Source organism: Eublepharis macularius, chromosome 1, assembly GCF_028583425.1.
Source record: "Eublepharis macularius isolate TG4126 chromosome 1, MPM_Emac_v1.0, whole genome shotgun sequence".
Taxonomy (NCBI): Eukaryota; Metazoa; Chordata; class Lepidosauria; order Squamata; family Eublepharidae; genus Eublepharis; species Eublepharis macularius.
The window spans coordinates 141,219,857-141,240,257 of NC_072790.1; the positions used below are offsets into that span (position 1 = coordinate 141,219,857).

The following is a 20,401-nucleotide window of genomic DNA, read 5'->3' on the forward strand; positions in this document are numbered from 1 at the left end:
CAGCTTCGCTCAGCTGAACAGGATCTCCTGTAGGTGCCACCCTGCACATGGATGAAATTGACAGCTGCCCATACACGTGCATTTTCTGTGGTGGCCTCTGTCCTATGGAATGGCCTGCCTGAGGAAGTCAGGAGAGCCCCCACTCTCCTGGCCTCCTGCAAATGATGCAAAACTGAATTTTTTACACAGATGGGGGGGGGGTTGTATTGTAAGGAGATGATCTCAAAGAGATGCTTCACTAGTGAGTTAGGGACCATAGATTTCACCACTATGTTGTCGTATGTACTATCTATGGCTTTAAGTATGTGCTCCTATGTACTACCTGTTGCTTTAAGTATGACCCTACTGGGTAGTTCTATGTTGTCTAATGCTTATGCTCTGTTTCAGCATTTCTTCAACTTTGTATTGGATTTTTGCTAATGTTATGTCTTTTGTAAACTTGCATTTATTTATCCCATGGCGATTTTTATTGAAATGTCTATGTAATCTGCCTTGAGTTTCAGTGAGAATGGCAGACTATAAATGACATAAATAAATAAAAATAATATTTTAGAATTGTGATATCCTTTCAGAAGTTGAGACAAATCAAAGACAATGCCTACATAAAATACAAGTCTGAGTCTTTAAAATTTTTTTTTATTTATTTAGAAAAAGATAAGATTTGACAATAGAAAGTGCATAGAAAAACTTATACAAACAGTACTTGCAATTAGTTTGAGACTTATACAAATAACACATCTAAAATTAGCTTATAACTTAAACAAGTACTACATTTAAAATTGAGCTAAACTGATAAAGGATAAAATATAAGAATTTTAATAACAGAACTTAGTTATGTTGTAAATCTCCTCTCCTTGGTTACTTATACAAAATTTAATATCAACTATTTTACTAATCATTATCTGTGTTCCATCTTTTTATCTTTATAATAAGTTATACTATGTTACCTTGATTAATGTTAGTTCTGGCCTAAATAATCAAAGAAATCCCTCCATTTCCCCCAAAATTCAGCTATTGTTTTATTACGTACTTAAGTAGTTAATTTATCCATTGAGGCATATTCATAAATCTTATCTAACCACTTTTATACTTCATGAGAGGCATCTGCTTTCCATCTCGCTGCATATAGCACTCTAGCTGCTGTCCTCATGTAATGAAAGAGGTCTCCGTGCTCTTTTCTGAGATTGTTTGGTAAGATGTTTAATAACATGTTTTTTGGATTCAACTCAGATCTTTGTTTGAGAATCTTCTGCATCTCTTCATGTATCTTTATCCCATATTTTTGCACTTTCTTACAAGTCCACCACATATGATAAAAAATGCATTTGTGCATTGACATTTCCAACACTGTTATAGCTCTTGGTGATTCTCGCAATGTCTTGGGGGGTAATATACCACCTAAAAAACATTTTATACCAATTTTCTCTTAGTAGCTGACACGCTGTAAATGTTATGTCCTTGGTCCATAGATCTTCCCATTGGCTCACTGGAATAGTTTCACCAAAATTTTCCATCCATTATTTCATACAGATTTTAACTTGTTCTGTTTCTGTATGGTGTTAAGGTAATATTTTATACATTTTCCCTAAGAGATGTTTCAGGTCTCCAGATAATAATAGTTCAAATTCTGTTTTTTTTCTTAATCTACAGCCCTGTTTAAGAAATTGTTCTTTTAGCCTTGATATCGTTTAGTGATACATCAGCCATGGAAAATTTATACCTTGATTTTGAATTTCTTGCCAGGTTTTTATATTCCCTTTCTCATCAATCATTGACTCATAGCTGAACTGATCCATTCTGCTTCTAGTGAGTGTGTCATAGTAAGCATTTACTGGCGACATCAATGGGGAAACCAGTGGGATCAGTCTATTTCTACACTGAAACCAGTTTGGTGTAGTGGTAAAGAGAGCAGGACTCTAATCTGGAGAACTAGGTTTGATCCCTCACTTCTCCACTTGAAGCCAGCTGGGTGACCTTGGGTCAGTCACAACTTCTCGGAGCTCTCTCAGCTCCACCCACCTTACAGGGTGTTTGTTGTTGTGGGGATAATAATAGCATACTTTTTAAACCACTCTGAATGGGTGTTAAGTCTTCCTGAAGGGCGGTATATAAATCGAACATTATTATTATGTTATTACTTTCTGCCATTTATTTAGGAACTTTTGGTCTATATGGATTGGAATCATTTGAAATAGAAAATTCACTTTTGGTAATATATTCATTTTCACCGTGGATATTCTTCATAGCCATGAAATTTTCAATTTTTCCCATCACTACAAATCTTGAGTGATTTTGTCCAAACATTTTGATAATTATCCTTATAAAGATTCTCATTTTGTGCTGAAACATATTTTATCGGCTTTGTAGTAATAGCACAATGGGTTATTTTCCCTATTTCTTCTTGTTCCTCTGCTGTTGTCAAAAGCAGCATTATCTTTGTTTTCTTTTTATCCTGCTTATATCCAGAGTATGATATTTGTTCCATAGCATAAATCAGGGAATTACATGGGTCCGTCATTGATCTGACCACATCATCTGCATAACTTTTCATTTTATATGTCTCTTTCCCTCCTTTATTCTGGCGATTCTTTTGTCTTGCCTAATTCTCACTGCCTAGATTTCCAATGCAATAATAAACAGTAGTGGTGATATTGGACATCCCTGACATGTTCCTTTTGTTATCTCAATTTTTCCCATAAAGGAGTAATTGACTAAGATTGCCGCTTGCTGATTGCTTTTTCAGCATCTAAAAACATAAATGCAGGGGGTTTTGCCTTTTCTTTTTGAATATTCAATTGCATTGAGAAGATATCTGATATTATCCCTCATGTATCTCTCTGGGACGAATTCTGTTTGGTCTTCATGAATAACTTCTGAAATGCATATTGGCGTAAATATCTTATAGTCTACATTCAGTAGGGAGATAGGTCTGTATGACTGTGGTATTAATGGGTCGTTTCCTTCTTTATGTGTCTGAGTTATGTTTGCTTCTTGCCACGTCCTTGGTAATATCTTCGTATCTTGTATCTCCTTCATCACTTTTTGCAAAGACATAGCTAAGATCTCAAAACATTTATAGTAAATCCATCTGGGCCTGGTGCCTTCGCAGCTTTCAATATTTTGATTGCAGAATTTATTTCTTGTATTGCTTGGTTTAGGATATTTCTATGGTTGATTGTAAACTCTTTGATCTGTGTCTCTTGCAGATATTTCTCCACCTCTTCTTCTTTTGTTGCTTCTTCTTTGTAAAGTTTGTAAAAGAAAAATCTGATTTGGTCTTTTATTTCTTGTTCTTTGTAAATTACTTAATTGCCTTCTCTGATTCCTGGTACCCTTCTCTTCTCTCTCTCTTTTCTTAGACAGTACACCAAATATCTTCCACGTTTGTTTGCAGCTTCAAAATGTCTGTGTTTTAGATATTTCAATTTTTTTCTGGATTTCTTCCATCTAAATTGAGTCTGAGTCTAAATTGAAGAACAGTAACTGGGTGGCGATTAAAAAAAAATGAAACCGCTCCAGTAAAAAACTCTAACAATCAAAACAACATAGGTCAGTGGAGTTTCTTCTCGATGCGACAGCTATAGCAATCAAAGAACTGAGCTGGCAGGCATGACTCTGCTCACTTGGCAGACATGTTGTCATCTTTGTGTTCAAGATGGGTGGCGCCAATGGCAAGAATAATTCTTTATCTTAGCTCTAGAAAGTTCTATCACAAGTCTGCTCTTGCTTGGGTTCTTGAATTGGTGATTCTCATAGACCATGAAGACTAGCTTCTTAAAGGAAATAAATGCTTGGTATTATGATGAATCTCCAGCAGAGGGTGCTCATGATTGCTTCAGTGAAAAAGTCCAGAATCAGTGAATGCATATGAAGACATTTATCTGCCTGTGTTTGAGACTAAATGGTTATTTTATTGGGTGATTCTGGAAGATAACAGCCTCCATAGCAAACATTTTAGTCTGTTCTCAGGTTTAAATAAATTAACAATATGAAAAAAGAAGGAACAGCGAAAACAGATGGACACACATGACTTAGAATATCCCAAATCTCTTTCCTGAATTTTCAGCTTTCTTCTTTTGAGCAACTCCATATTCACCATACTTACAAACATCTAGCCTAAAAGTGTGGGCTGTATTCTACCTGACTGTTCAGTAAATAATCCTATTTCCACGTTCCAGTGTTGTGCCCATTGAGAACAAAGTCGCTGAGAATACTGACGAAAAGGGAGGAAATGATGTCCTAATTAATTTATCTCCACTTCATATCCTGGCTAATTAAGAAGAAGGGAAGGGAAAGGATTCCTAGAGGTCCCTTCCAATCCTACGATTCTATGATTCTATGCTTTATGACTATTAGAACAAATTTTACTCCAGACAGCCGTGGCAGTTTATGAGAAGACACTTATTTTCCTGGCTTGAGAACAAATTGATGAACACTTGGAAAATCCAAAATTAAAATATTTTAATTTACCCTGACCTGGATAGCCCAGGCAAGCCAATCTCATCAGATTTCAGAAGCTAAGCAGGGTCGGCCTTGGTTAGTAATTGGATGGGAGACCTCTAATCAAGGCTGCTATGCCGAGCCAGGCAATGGCAAACCACCTCTGTTAGTCTCTTGCCTTGAAAACTCCAGCTGTAGTTTCCATAATTTGGTTATGTTGACTTGATGGCACTCTCCACCATAGCTGCTATTTAGACATTTTCCTAGCTACATAAGAGCAACTGATCCATGAGTAACTCCCAAACAGCTAGATGACTCTATAGAACCCCAGCCATGTGGACAAGAGGGCACCTATCATATAGGCCTTTCCAATGGAATCAACACCAGAGGTTCCAGTTCCATAAGACGAAAAAACTGGTACCAAGTTGTGTTGGAAATACGTCTTCTGTGCAGAGAAGGCAGAAGATACAGAATACCTACAGGGGGCAGCAAATCTGACAGTTAGATAGGCTACTTCCTGCTTCTTCCTGGAACTCTAGTCTCCTCTCTCCCTGTTTAGTGAAGCAGTTAGTATCTATTCTATTTCTCTACTTTCTGTCAAAGTTGTAGTTCCTTAATAAACTCTCTTCATTCACTCCTTAATCAGATTCAAGATCATTCCTAAGATATACTAGAGCCTACAAGTTGGATGGCAGCTTCCTCCAACTATTATTTCAGTGTGTGCTCTCAAAAGGTCTGCTGGGATGCCAAGATGGTTCTAAGTCTAGTCATCTGATCCATTTAGAGCACGGGGTCCTTATTGTGTTCTCCAAAACGGAGAGGATTTCTTCCAGAAGCAACACGTTGTGTTCTAATTTCAGTTTGGAACCTTGATTACAGCTTCTCAGTCAAGAAAAAAGGACTCCTAAATAAGTGAATTTTATTTACTTGTTCAATATTAATATGAATTAATCTACCACTTAGGGGAATTACATCCAAAAAGCTACAACTTTTGTCACAGTTAACTGTCAATGTCAGCTAGTTGTAATTACAAAAGGAACCAATGTGCACATGAAACAAATGTGCGCATGAGAAATTAGCAACATATTATTGACATACAGTAAAACAGATATTTTCCTACCAGCAACTGTTGTAAGAGGAGACTTAAACAAAGACAACTTCCTAGATCTCAGAATAGATAAGACAAAAGATCTCTAAGCTGACATTAACCTGGGTGATATCATTTGGGCTGCATGTTGGACATGCTCAGAGGGACGACTCTAGAGGCCAAGATGGAAACTTGAGGAAGCATTTTGGGTAACAGGTCTTTAATGGGCATGCAACACTAGGGCTGCTTCCACACACGTTGGATAATCCACTTTCAATACTCTTTAGTGAACATTTGAAACTGATTTTCCATGTGTGGAACAAAAAATCCACTTCAAAAGGATTGCGAAAGTGCATTGGAAGTGCATTATTCAACGTGTGTGGAAATGGCCTAGCTCCCTGCAACCCTGAAAAGGTTCCACATAGAGAATAACAGAACAGGTGCAGGATGGGACAGGGAGGTTTTCTGAAAAGGAAACCATCCTCACTTTAGGAAAATCAAATTAATGCAGACAATTTTTTTTAAATGCTAGTGGCCAGCTGGCAGTCTCCTGCTAGGCTATTGCTTGACTGCTATTCCCCCTCCCACAGGAATCAGTAGAGAAAAGTGCACCTGCGCAGAGTGCACCTACTTCAGAGTTCTGTAAAAACTGAACCTCTTAGTCCAATTCACCTGAAACTAGTGGGGGGTGACTCTATATTAGAGGGAGGACAATGTTCTGTGCAAATTTGGAGCTATTGGCTTTATAAACAGCTGCGCAAGACCTCCTCTCCATTGATAATGATCCTGATGCACCAGAACTCAAAAACCACACAGATATTAATCCTGAACTGGCAATGTCCTACACAAGCATAAATAATTACAGGAAAAAATTCCCCCTGACCCCAGATACAAAAGCATAATGATTTTTTTCTTGGCACAAACCCCTACCATTAATTCAGCCATGGTTATATTAAGTGAAACATTACAATCAGTAACTGTTATATGAAAAGGACAATTACTTTGCAGAAGAGGGGCAACATTGAACAGGAAGAAACTACATCATGAACACTTCTCCTATGGCCTATATCTTCCAATGTTTACTGTGAGGATACAATATCAGCTTCTCCAGGATGTCCTAAGATTCATTTCCCAGTTGGAAAAGTCATCAAGCATATTACCTACAAAAAACAGATTGTATTACTTGTTTTTCCAGAGCCTGCTTGATGATTTCGTCTTTCTCCTCATCACTCAAAGCCTGTTTGTTGTTCCTCATCTGCTTTTTGTTGACAGTTTCTATTTTTTCTTGGTTTATGCCATTCTGGACAAAAATATAATAAGGGGGAAATGAATTAACCAGTTGTTAGGACAACAGGAAAACATTTAAAATATAGTCATCTACCCTTACAGAATTATATCATCAACTCATAGTTTAAAGACTGCTCCCCACTCCTCCTATGGGAGCCCCATGGCGCAGAGGAGTAAGCTGCAGTACTGCAGCCCAAGCTCTGCTCACGACCTGAGCTTGATCCTGGTGGAAGCCAGGTTCAAATGGTCGGCTCAAGGTTGTCCTTCTGAGGTCGGTAAAATAAGTACCCAGGTTCCTGGGGGTGAAGTGTAGATGACTGGGGAAGGCAATGGGAAACCACCCCATAACAAAAAGTCTGCCAAGAAAACGACATGATGCGGTGTCACCCCATGGGTCAGTCCCCAGTGCTTGCACAGGGGACTACCTTTACCTTTTTTTTTTTACCCCACTCCACCACCCATGCTCTTCCTATGCTTTCAATTTTAAGTCCATTACAGATTTTCAAAAGCTGGTTTGAAGTCTCTTTCAGATATATGTCAGAAACATTTCAGCATGGAGACCATACCCCAGACCACTATGAAAGAAGAAAGCTTCCACAGCTCTCCCTCCTGCCAGGCATATAATGGCAGGCTTGAATAAGTTGATCTGGATAATGAAAGTCCTAAAGCCTCACATTCGTTTGTACTTAGTTTTTTGCTGTTATTGGGCTTATCCTCTCACTACAGAAGACTTGGATTGTGAAATGTTGAGTTGTTAATGATCAGGGATGTGCAGTACAGGATGTATCCAATGGTCATTTTCTGCTGATCGAAGGTCACTTCTTCAGGTAGACAGAGGCAACTGATGTTGATTCCTCTTTCCATTGTAAATCCCCAATCATATCCAGTGCTGTCCCTAAAGGTCCCATGAATCCCAGAGGAAGCATTTTCGGGCCAGTTGGCTATAGCCCAAAATTGCTCCTTTTCAAGCAGTCTGTTTGCAGTTGCTAGTGAGGTAGACCCTGCCTTTCACACACCTTGCCACCCACCCTAAACCTCCCTTCACAGGTTTGGGGCTTCCCAAGCAGGTAAAAGCTTGCCACTACACGTCACCTGTTTAGTATCCACATAGAGCAGGCAAACAGTGTTGACCCAAATCATTATAGAGTCCCTTCTCTCCTCTTGTAGAGACTTCACCAGACAGGCAGGCTTTTTCCTATATTTACCTTCCCTCACCCAGCTACTGTCCAGGGCTATTAGGGAAACAAGTTAATTTCCCTATATACACTGCCAACATTTACTTCACTAGACCTTTAACGTGACCAAAGAATTTGAGGTCTATGGGTGTGACACTTTCCCTCAGCCAACAATTCCAAACCAGCCAGCATTAAAACAAAACAAAATTAAACTTCGTTTACAAGATGGAACATAGGAGTGAATGGTTTTAAACTCAAAACATACTGGGGTTATACAGGGAAGGTCTCAATGTAACAGAACACGGTTCACTGCCAACTATCTCTCTGCTGTCTTAATTAAGCCAAACTTGGTGTGGACCTTCCGCTAACTCCTCTCTAACTACCCCCCAAGTTTCAGAACGATTGGACTTTGGGGGACCATGTTATGCCCCCCCAAACAAGGTGCCCCCATCCTCCTACACTTCCCATTGTTCTCTATGGGGAAAAACAAGTCCGCATCTTGCTAGGTGGCCTGGGGTGGCATTTTGCATGCAAAATACCCCCAACTCTCAGGGGCCGTTCTCCCACCTGTCCTCCTACCCTACACCAAGGCTCAACCTGCTCCCACTTTGGGGGGCCATTTTATGGCCTCCCCAAGTAGTTGCCCTTCAACACCCCTCCTTTTCTTACTTTTTTCCTATGGGGAAAGAAAGGAGAGGCTTGTCTTGCTAGGGGTGGCATTTTGCATGCAAAATGCCCCCAACCCGCAGGGGCCCTTCTCCCACCTGTCCTCCCACCCTCCACCAAGGCTCAGCCTGCTCCCACTTTGGGGGGCCATTTTATGGCCTCCCCAAGTAGGTGCTCTCAGCCCCCAAAACCCCACACAGACCCACACAGACCCAAATCCCCCCAGCAGCCACACACAGACCCAAATCCCCCCAGCAGCCCCTCACAGACCCAAATACACCTCCAGCAGCCCCACACCCACCAGAACCCCAGGAGCAGGCTGGCCAGCCGTCCCCCATTGTTCCCTATTCTGGGAACTTTTAAACTCTCTTTCCCAGGGCAATTCTGCACAGCCCAGGGGTGCCACAATGGTGGGCACACTCCTGAGTGCCAGCTTGTCCCTGTGAAAGAGCACCTGAACCACAGACACCCTCCCTCTGATACCTCCACCACCTACAGAGATGGCTGGCCAGCCAGCCCCATTGTTCCCTATGATGGGAACCAACCTCACAACAAAGAATGAACCACGAACACACATTGAATCAAGTTTTACAAAATTTATTTTCTCACTTTCAAAGTACAATTGGGCAAAGCATCATGGCACATCACACTAGCAGTCCCCCACACAAAAGAATAACACAATTCACTTCACATCAAAGAATCCCCCCCCCCAAAAACAACTTTTGTAAACACTTAATTTTTTGAACAGCTTTAGGTTACACAGTGGGAGGGAACAACAGGGAATGAAAAAAACAGTCTACTAGACAAAATTAACACAACTAACCTCAAATCAGAGAATCACCAAAAACACAAGACCTTTCAAAAACACTTTATTTCTTGAACAGCTTTAATTTACACAGCAGTAGGGCACAATAGAGCATGATAGACGCTCATTACACAAAAATAACACAACTCAATTCATATCAGAGAATCACCAAAAACACAATAACCGTTATAAATACTTTATTTCTGGAAAATATATGGGTTACACAGCGGGAGGGCACAATAGGGCACGAAAGCAGTTCACCACACAAAAGTAACACAACTCACTTCAGAGCAGAGAATCACCAAAAACACAATTCCTGTAAAAAACACTTTATTTCTTGAACAGATTTTGGTTACACAGTAGTAGGGCACACCAAAGGGCATGCCAGCATTATCCTAGCCAAAAAATAACACAACTCACTTCACATCAAGTAAGCACAACACTATTCCTGAAAAATACAACTTATTAGCTTAACCCCTCTAGATAACACATCCTCCTTTTCAGAAAACAAGGACAGAATAACAAAAACCACACACACACACTTTCCCCCCCAAAATCTCTTTATTTCTTGGCGCGTGAGGCCATCTCCCATCCCTCCCAAACCAAACTCAATAGGGGGAATCCATTGCAACAAGGTCCAGCAGAACCATTGTCATTTCCTGCAGCTATGCTTTCACTTCAGCCACACAAAGCTGGACCGTGTCAGGGTCTGTTTGTATGTTGCCTGACAGAACTAACGCCATGTTTAATCCTTTAGTTGTTTAGTCTTCTTTTCCCTCTAGGCCCCACCTGCGAGGAGCCGTTTCCATGGGAGAAGACACTGTCTTATCTTTTCTACAAGCCGAGTCGACCTTGACTAGTGTTCCCACAGAAAACTTTCCTGCTATGTGAACTCTGGGGGAAGGCTGGGCTCTGAGAGTGTGAAATGTAACAACTTCTACTCTGTATCTCATTCCTAACAATGCCTTGTTCAGCCAGGGTCTCAAATCCTGGAATATGGACGTCTAGGCCTGAATGCTGTCTTTCAAAATAAAACCTTTTGAAATCAAGAGACCTTGTCTTCTTGCAGAAGGGAGAGAGGCAGACTATCGTGTCTGGAATGCCATAGCCTGACAAACCGAGCACTGCCACGGGCAATACACAGTGGCATTTCCGGAGCAGTGTTGCAGAGGTTTCCCCCCACCCCCCTCCACCAGCCTCAGCATCTACCTGGAAACATCTGTGAGACATCATCATCAGCTGGTGCCCATCCCCAACTCTCCCCCAACTGACCCCCAACCCCACCAAGCACACCCAACATTAACATTTCAACTTTTTTTTGTTTTTTTTAACATTTCAACTTTGAAAAAACATTTAAAACATTCAAACAGCATTTAACATTTTAACACTGCACATCAGCATCCCTACCTAAGTAGTCCCTATCTTAAACTATTTCTCCCTCCAGCGGCAATCAACATTACTGGGGCATGTCATTATTTTTCAGAATAAATTTGGTCCCACAGGGTCTGTCACAGTACTGGGAGATGTTTTAAATTCCCTTTGGGGGGAGGGTGTTCAAATTGCAGGGTGGATTCCCTTTGCCACTGATACCTAACCACCCTCCTTCTGCTGGCCGGTTTTAACTGCGTCTACAGAGTTTATGCAGGGGAGAGCGCGATTCCAAAGGACTGGACTCGCAGAGGATGCAGGCCACAAGTCGGGCTCACCTCAGTCACTCTGGTAGTCCAGTCCTGAGAAATCGAAGAGGCGAGAGTTGACCTTCAGGAAGGTCAACTGCTCGACTCTCCATGGGAGAAGGCAAGAGTGATGTGGGCTGACAATGTCGCCCGCATGAGAAAAGACGCGCTTGCTCTCCACGCTCGTCGGAGGGCATGAGAGCAGCTGCTGTGCCTCGAGGGAGAGGTCCAGCCAGACTGACTCCTTCTTGGCCCAGTAGCTGAGCGGATCGGTGGAGAGCAACTTGCAGGGCTCCGCAAGGTAGTCCCTGACCACTGCCTCCGCCGAATCCTCTCTCACGTTCCTCACAATCCCAGAGGGGCCGAGGGCCCACCAGAGCATCTCCACCTCCATCAGCACACCGGTGGTGGCCACGGGGGGAGCCCGCTCAGAGGGGGCGTGAGAGGGACCCTCATGGCAGGGCCCCTCTCCCATCCCCTCTGGTGACAGGCGTCCCCTCTTGGCCTGCCTGCGCCTCACCCAAGTACAGAGGGCGTCTCTGGCTTGGGTGAGGTTCCCGTCCCGCTCGACGAAAGTGCCCTTAATGCGCGGGTCACACATGGTCGCCAACATGTATGACTCGTTCTGAGTGAGAGGAGTTAGCCTGGCAACTATGCCACGCTACAGCCTTCTCACCAGTGCGCTCACTGCTGGAACAAGGTCAGCACGAGGTGCGTCTGGGTCTACAAGGGTGGCCAGATTCCTCTGGAGAGTGTGCACCAGGGGAATGACCAGACCCAGGGTCGCCGTGTCTGACGAGACCGCCACAGTGAAGTCCTTGAAGGGCTTCAGGACCTCCACTGTCTGGGTGATGGTGAGCCAATCCTCCCGGCTGAACTCACCCACCTGACTCACACCGCGGCTCTCAGAGAGCCACGCGTGGAATGCAGCCTGCTGCTCCACCAAGCGCTCAAGCATGGCACAGGTGGAGTTCCAGCGAGTGCTGATGTCAGCGAACAGTGCGTGCTCCGGCACACCTGTCCTGACCTGCTTCTGGCGCAGTTCGTGAGTGGCTGTCACGCTGCGCGAGAAGTGACTTGTGAGCCTCTGATGTTTCTGGAGCAGTAACTGGAAGTCACGAGTCCGGGGATCACGGGGTTCCTTCGAGGAGCCCGCCCCAAGTGCATCTCTCACCACTAGGTGAAGCTTGTGGGCCACACAGTAAATGTGCTCTTGGCTCACTAGATCCGCTGTTGCCCTCATGTTGCTGCCGCCGTCCGTCACCATGCATCCCACAGTGGCGGGTCCCTGGCCTATCCACTCCTCCTTCAACTGTCTCCTCAGGGTGGCAGCGATGTTCTCCATCGTTTGCGACACGTCGAGAACCTCGGCGTGAAGCAAGGCCTTGCAGTAGCTGGCCCGGCAGTCTCCCATCCTTCCCTGGCTAGCTGTAGACATCTCCCCCCCCACCCAGAACCGCCTCAGGTCCCCACCAGTGAGCAGTAAGCGACAGGTACACTTGCTGCACACTTGGGCAGGTCCAGATGTCGGATGTGAAGTGCACAGTTCTCCCGGCAACCCGGGACAGCTGTGCCTTCACATGGTCCCTGGCAGCCCTGTAAAACGAGGGCAACACCGATCTGCTCAATGTCGTGCGAGCAGGGATGGTGTACCAGGGAAAGAAATCGTGGAGCAGCCCTGACAAGCCGAAGTCTTCAACTATGGAGAACGGTCTTCCATCCACAGCTACCATATTGACGATGTGGCACGTGAGGCGCCAGGTCGCCCTCTGGATCCCCTCTCTGGGCACACCAGGGCCCTGCTTACCAAGCATCTCCGGCAGAGAGGCTTGGCATCCCTGCCCTACAGGAACCCTTGGGGGGAGAGCACCAGAGGATCCTGCCTCCTTCTGGCTAGCTGGCAGCCGTGTGGTGCCACTCGAATTCTCCCCCCGAAGAAGCACCGCCTGGTGGTGCCTCTTCATGTGGGTCCTCATCCCAGACGTGGAGAGATGGTTCACATCTCTGCCACGGCTGACACGCTGCTTACAATGCAGGCACTGGGCAACTCGGGGGTCCTCCGTTCTCTGGAAGTGATTCCAGAGTTTGGAGCTGAAGGGCTGCCCACGCTTCACAGGAAAAGCACTCATGGGCCCACCCTGAGACACCTCCTGTGAGGTGCTCTGGCCGGACACACCGTGTCCCACTCTCAGCCGGGTAGTTGGGGATGGACGAGGCTGAAGGGGCAGAGATGTGGGCTCTTCCACCACAGTCTCTTCCTCTTCCTCCTGCACCCTCTCCTCCTGCACAGCCGCGAGAGGCCTGCTGCTGGTCTCAGAGGAAATTGGGGTGGACCGCCCCACAGGGGGTCTCACCGGCAGTTCCTCCAACATCCTCCGGGTTCCTGGGGTGATCGTGAGGGATGGAAAAGTCACATGCCCCATGTCCATCCCAGGAGACACCACATGCTGCCCCTCCTCCAGCAGCTGGCTCGCAACCACTGGAGGAGAAGGAGCCTCAGCAGCAGGCCCCTGCCCAGTGCCAACCCCTGCCTGAGACACCTGGGTTGGGGGTGGCCCTCCAGCAGCTGCCTCAGGAAAGAGAGCCTTGCGAACCCTCTTCCTGTCACCAGAAGCCAGGCTGGTGAATGGCAGCAGCGCAGGGGAGGGCTTCCTCCGCTCAGATGGGGGGGGGCTGCCACAGCAGTCCCCCTCTCCCTCCCCTCCTCCAGTCTAGATTTCTCTCTGGCCTTTCCCCCTGGGCCCCTCTCTGCTTTCCTTTCTGCCATGCTTTCCCCTCGCGGAAGCTACTCTGACTATTCCGTAATCAAGGGAAAACAAAGGTGAACTTTGTTTTCAAGACCTATCTACCTACTTCTAAATCTGTTCTTTTTGTGGCTCTGTAACTTGTCTTGGAGATGGTCAATGTAATGTCTTTTTAAACAACCCTATTTATGTTGGGGGACCTGAGCCTGCCAAACAGCTGAATTCCTCTGGAATTGAGCTGGCCCTAAACCCCAATAACAAGTGAAAGCCTTAGACACTTACAAGACTAGTATGCCCGGGCCGGCCTGGCTCCACCACGGGTGCCAGAGATGGGCAGTGGAACCCTAGTTATGGGGGCACTAACGGGAAGCCTATTAACAGCTATACCAATATGTATATATATATATGAATAGAAATCAAATATAACCTAACTCTAACTACTGCTTGTCCTACTGATCCCTATTTACTGTTTTAAACAAGCTACGCTTGGTTCCCTATTGATTAAGTTGAGGGCAATTAGCCACTGAACGCCTACAAACTGGCCTACCTTCCTAAGACACTATTTAACAGGGAAAACTTTTCTGTGGTGTGTCTGTGTGGGGTGTGGATGCAGTGTTCTGAAAATATACCTCCCCCCTCCCAGGCAAGCAAAAACCGACCCCTATGCCCACCCAAATGTAAACCCACAGACTCACTTACCAGTCCTGCAGTCCAGCGATGTTCAGGCAGACAGGCGTGCAGCAAGTCCTCTCCTCCTCGAGGCTGGGAACAGAAAGGTGGGATGTTAACAGAGATTCATAAACTGCACAACCCCCAAAAGTCAAGGCCCAGGTCTGTTTTGGGCCTGGCTAGGCCCACATCCACAGTGGAGAGCCAGGCCGGAGAGTTAAAAGGCAGGAGACATGCAAGCAGTTGTGCAACCTCCCCCCCCCCCCAGTAAACATGCTCCCAGCTTGGTTCCATGGCTGGCCCTAAAAGATGACCCAAGGAACAATGATCCAAGCCATGAGAAAGGCAAGGCCTACCCTGCAGTACAGAGCCAGGCCTGGTTCCGGCCTAGCCAGGCCCACAGGCCACAGCCACGGTGCAGAGCCTGGCCAGAGAGTTAAAAAGCAGGAAACATGCAAGCAACACCCCCCCCCCCCCAGTAAACATGCTCCCAGTTTGGTTCCACTGTGCTGGCCCAGAAAGATGAAACAGGGAAGGAACAGTGATCCAAGCCATAAGAAAAGCAAGGCCTACCCTGCAGTGCAGAGCCAGGCCTGGTTTCAGCCTAGCCAGGCCCACAGGCCACAGCCACAGTGCAAAGCCAGGCCAGAGAGTTAAAAGGCAGAAAACATGCAAGCAAGCAGTGGTGAAACAATCCCCTTGAGTAAAAATAATCCTCTTTCTCAACCTGAAACAATAATCCAAGCCATAAGAAAACCAAGGCCCACCCTGCAGTGCAGGCCCACAGGCCACAGCCACAGTGCAGAGCCAGGCCAGAGAGTTAAAAGGCAGGAAACATACAAGCAAGCAGTGGTGAAACCACTCCCCCGAGTAAAAATAATCCTCTGTCTCAACCTGAAACAATAATCCAACCCATAAGAAAACCAAGGCCCACCCTGCAATACAAAGCCAGTGTCACAGTGAAACATTTTTTAGCCAGCGAATTGGCCCAGCATCAATTTAAAAAAACTCTGTGCCTTCCCTTCCTCCCATCTATCCCCTAAAAAAAAAAAAGAATATATCCTACCAGTCCTGATGAATGTCCAGCCCTGAGTTGATCCTCCACAGGCAGAAGTCCACCCGGTGCAGTCCAGAAGGCCAAGGCAGCAAAGAAGCAGTCTCTCTCACTCTCTCCTCAGCAGCAGCAACAGAGGCTGTCCCAGTGACAGTCCAGGCTCTAATTTAAATCCCCTGCTGCAGCTTCTGCCAAAGATTTGAATCTATTGGCTGGAAGAAGGATGCAGCAGTGGGATTGGACACTCCTAAGTGCCCCCTCCCTTGCCTTACCCCCCCCACATCCCCCCTTGGAGTCCTACTCTATCACTCCTTCCTGCTCCCCCCTCCCCTACCTGGGAATTTTGGCAGGAATCTTTTGCTGCTTGCTTTGCATTGCATTGCAAAGTGCAATGCTAGCAAGCAAGCACATTGCAAAGCAAGGATTCCCTCCTTTCCTAGCAAGAAGGGTGAGGGGTGAAGAGGAGGTAGTGAGTCACTCACTCCTTCCCCCCTCCCCTCTTCAAAGAGCCTACAGGAAGCTGTAGCTTCCTGCAGGATTTTGCTAGCCGCTTGCAAATGCAAACGGCTAGCAAAATGGCGATTCTCAGTTTACCGAAACGATTACTGAACGTTTTGGTAATCGCTGTTCCGGTATTACCGAAACATTTTGGTAATCGGGAAACGTTTTGGTAATACCGAAACAAACCGAAACAGGTTTGTTTCGGTATTTTTTCGGTTATCTGATAACCGAATCGCACACCCCTAGTCCTGACTATCACAGATACAGTCCTATATCTTGAAAACACTGTATTTTTGACAATGCCATCACACACACCTAAATTCAAACCAACCACCATAAGCTCTGCGAGATATTCTCACAGTAGATGGCCATTATTAGACTGTTTTCCATTGTTGCTTCTGAATGCAGGAAAAGTTGCACACTAATGCAGATTTGAAGTTGCCACCTTTATTCTATCCATCTGTATGTTTCCAAACAGTCAGAAAATCCCAGATGAGGGGGAATCAGAAATTCAGCCCCTCCCCCTGAAAGTAAACATCACACTGAAGTTAAATGAAAGGCTATTTTAAAAGTAATATATGGTGTATGCTTTAGCTAAGTAAGAAGATTAATTCATATATGAATGTAAGAAATATGTGCTAGCAGAAGCCAAATAAATAAACTGGTTATCTCTTGGAGTATGTAGTTTCAGGTATCACATGCATGACCCTAAACCAGCCGTACATGCCAGCACACAGGACAAGCCTTGCTTAGACAAGCCACCACAAAATTACAAAAACCCTATTAAATAAGATAAAAATTAGGTAAAATATAATTATACATACAATACAGATTTACCAAAACAAGGGGAAAATTCCAATAAAACAGACATCGATTAAAACCATAAATCAATAAGTGGACTGCAAGTTCAGGTAACGCCTTCTTTCTTTGCTGCATTAGATCTTACCTTCATAGCAACAAAGGCAAAAAGTGAAACTCTGTAAAATTGGGTAATAAATATTTAAAATAATTAACTAAGCCAAAATGAAGTATTTGGAGGACAGATTAGTCAATAAAATTCTTCCTATGAATCCAAAAATATGACAGGCACAATCATTTTTTTGCTAGAAATAATACCAAAACTCTTACTTTATTTTATTATTTATGTATTTCTTCAGACTCCTGCTTGAGGTGGTTTAACAATTAAAAACTGCACTATTAATACCAACAGCTCATTCTCTCAGATTAAAAACAAATAAAGTAAGTTTTACTCAAACTAAGAATTTGGTGCAACTGGCTTAATTAAGCAAACATTTTTGTAAGAAAGTCTGAGCAGCAAAACTGAGATCATACTCCATGTCAACTATTTGCTTGAAGCCATGTTGCACATCGTCTGCCCTGTATAAAACTGGCTATAATGGTGCACAAAGGATAATGCACTAAGTGAAAACAAAATGAGTGCATGTAATAAAATATGAAGCACAATGGACAACCCCCCCCCACACACACACAATTACTCACATACAAAAGGCACCCATCTGACATTTAAAAGGTTCCTAAACTTTTTTTTTTGGTAAAATCTTTGTATTTGGATAAGAACCAATGTACTGCTTAATAAGCTCATTGTTCAGACTGGCACGAATTCCCTTCACATTGTGTATAATTCTTTGCTACCAAGGACACACTGCAAACATGCATAATCCTGGACATTCCCAGAAAGGTCTGCTTGAGTAAAGTTTCAGAGTATACAAAAGAAGCAGAAACAGAGCTACTACAGAGGCAACAAAAGCAAACGTGGGGGTTGGAAATTGCTCAGCAGATAAGAAGTGCAAATTTGTTGCAACTGTGGCAAAAATGCACTTCAGTTTTGATGTGCTGTGGAAAACAAAACAAAAGAACCTAAAATGGGCACCCCACTACTACCTACCACCCAAGATGTCCATGTTTCTTAGTCAAGCAGCCTACTTTTAAAGCTTTAGCTGATGCAGCTCAAACAGCATTTTTCAGCATCCCAAATAAAGCGAGAGTCCATAAGCATAGTAATCTTGCCCCTGCCCTAAGTGTACTACACTTATACTAGCTGAGGCCAGTGCAGTTATATGGCTAGTTTTTATTCACCACTACAAACATAATATATCAAACCGATGTAGAAACAAACAAACAAAAAAAAGAGGCCACAAGAAGCCCAAAGTAACCTGCCCCCTCCATGCCATGTCCCCAGTAGCACTACATAGATACCTTATACAGCACTTTTATGCAGGCTGTTATTTCTATATGTAACCTGAGACAAAACAAACCTCAGTATTGTGAATGAAGAACACTCACACAAAGCTGCCTTCTATTGAAGCAGACCCTTGGTCCATCAAAGTCAGTTGAATCTAATCGGACTGGCAGCAGCTCTGCAAGGTCTCAGGCAGAGGACTTTCACGTCACCTACCACCTGGCCCTTTTAACTGGAGGTGCTGGGGGTGGCCCCACTCCCAGCTTAGTGAAGCAGCTAAGTGAGGTATTGCTCTTTTTGCTCATTTTCTAAAGGCTCTCACTAAGATATGGAAAAGCAAGATACAAGAAAAATATGACAATGCGGTATCATCGTCCTATGAATGTCTGTGACTTATGCACTATTACTGAACCCTAGTCTACAACATGGAGCCCACTTTTAATGTTATACTATATATGTTTATCTTTTCCCTACACTCTTTCCCAGACCACATCCCACTCCCAAACAAAAAAAAGAGGTGGTAGTACAAGAGACTCAATCCATGCCAGGTTGGGATGTGACACACAAGATCTCAGTCTACTAGTCAAAAACCAATGTCTTGTGTGTGCATGCAGGTGCAGAATTCATGACAGATGCCAACACTAAATTCTCAAAAACTATGAACATTCTTAATAGAAGAGCGGTTCAATAATGGAACCATTTACCAAGGAGAACTGGGGTCTCCCTCAGTGGAAGTTTGTTAAACAGAGGCTGGACAACCACTCTAGCTTTGGATTTCCTGGATTGGGAAATATGGTTGGGCAAGATGGACCATAAGGCCCCTTCCAATTCTAGATTCCCTCCCATAAAACTCTACTTTGGGGGAACATGAGCTCTCTTCACCTTCTAGTTAGAGTAAGAGCAGAAGATTCCTCTCTAAAGTGGGTTAGGCCTTCAAGGAAATCATTCTCAAACCATTTGTACAACTACAACTATCAAACTTACAGTTGAACTCTCATTAAATTTATCAAAGAATCATCATGTGCGCCTGCACAACCAATCATATATGTACAAGTATTTATGATAAAAAAAACTAGAAAATCACACAGAGAAAATCTTTTCAAAACTGTCTGGTTGAGGAAACAAGTAAAACTAACCAGAGTTCAGAATAGAAGGTCCTTTCAGAATGCGGAAGGTATGACACTGAGTCATTCCTGTGGCAGTAATTTTGGGAACAATGGGAAGATTTGAATTGGGGATCCCACGCTATCACAGGGTACAACGTCCAGATTACATTAATGGTCAGTGATTGCATACCATATGCCAGACAATACAGGGAGAAGTGCCTTTGTTTTCCAAAGTGGTGGGGCTTGATTTCTTAGTCCTGCTTTGCAATTTCTCCTGCAAAAAGTCTTTTTCATCCCAAGTATGTTCAGTGGGGGCGAGGGTACAGATAAAAATGGGGAGGGTCGGCAACACTTGGATGGGAGACTACCAAGGACTACCGAGGAAGACTGGGGCTGCTATGCAGAGGAAGGCGATGGCAAACTACCTCTGTTTATCTCCTGCCTTGAAAACTGCATGAGGTAGAACTTCATGGGGTCACCATGAGTAGGCTGTGACTAAAGGTGCATTAGTCACTATTTCCTCCCCCGGCCACCATTTCTTGCCCCAGGAAGACTTTTTTTTTAAAAAACCAGAAATTGTTATAAAATCATAACATTATAGCAATCTATTGCAACAATGTACTAATTCCATCTCTCTCTCTCTCTCTCTCTCTCTCTCTGCCTTTAAAGTATATCTCTAGTCCTTTGCATTACAAAGTCATAAGGGTAAATATGCAGCCTGAAACAAAAAGACATGTTTTTTTTTAATCCAGGAACTAGTACATTGTTGTAATAGATGGTTATAATGCTATAGCAACCTGTCAGTTACTGACTTTAAAAAGATCTGGAAAAGGCCAATGTTGTGGTGGCAGCCTCAAAAGCAGAGATAAGGAAAATGGTGGTGATGAGGACAGGAGGATCAGCAAAAATGTGCACTTTCCTGTCAGCACAGTGTCCAAAGGTGCTTTGACTGCAATCTTTCCAAAAAGAACATATCAAACTAGGTGTGGGA

At 44.2% G+C, this 20,401-nt stretch overlaps 1 protein-coding gene across 2 annotated transcripts in view; it reads right to left on the minus strand.

Moving 5' to 3' along the window:
• The window catches only part of LOC129343633 (uncharacterized), a 101,011-nt gene that overhangs the window by 63,487 nt on the left and 17,123 nt on the right, over positions 1 to 20,401 (minus strand). For both annotated transcript variants that reach the window (XM_054999968.1, XM_054999958.1), the window contains exon 3: positions 6,711 to 6,827. The gene's annotated coding sequence lies outside the window, so the exon portion shown is untranslated. The remainder of the gene's footprint in view (positions 1 to 6,710; positions 6,828 to 20,401) is intronic.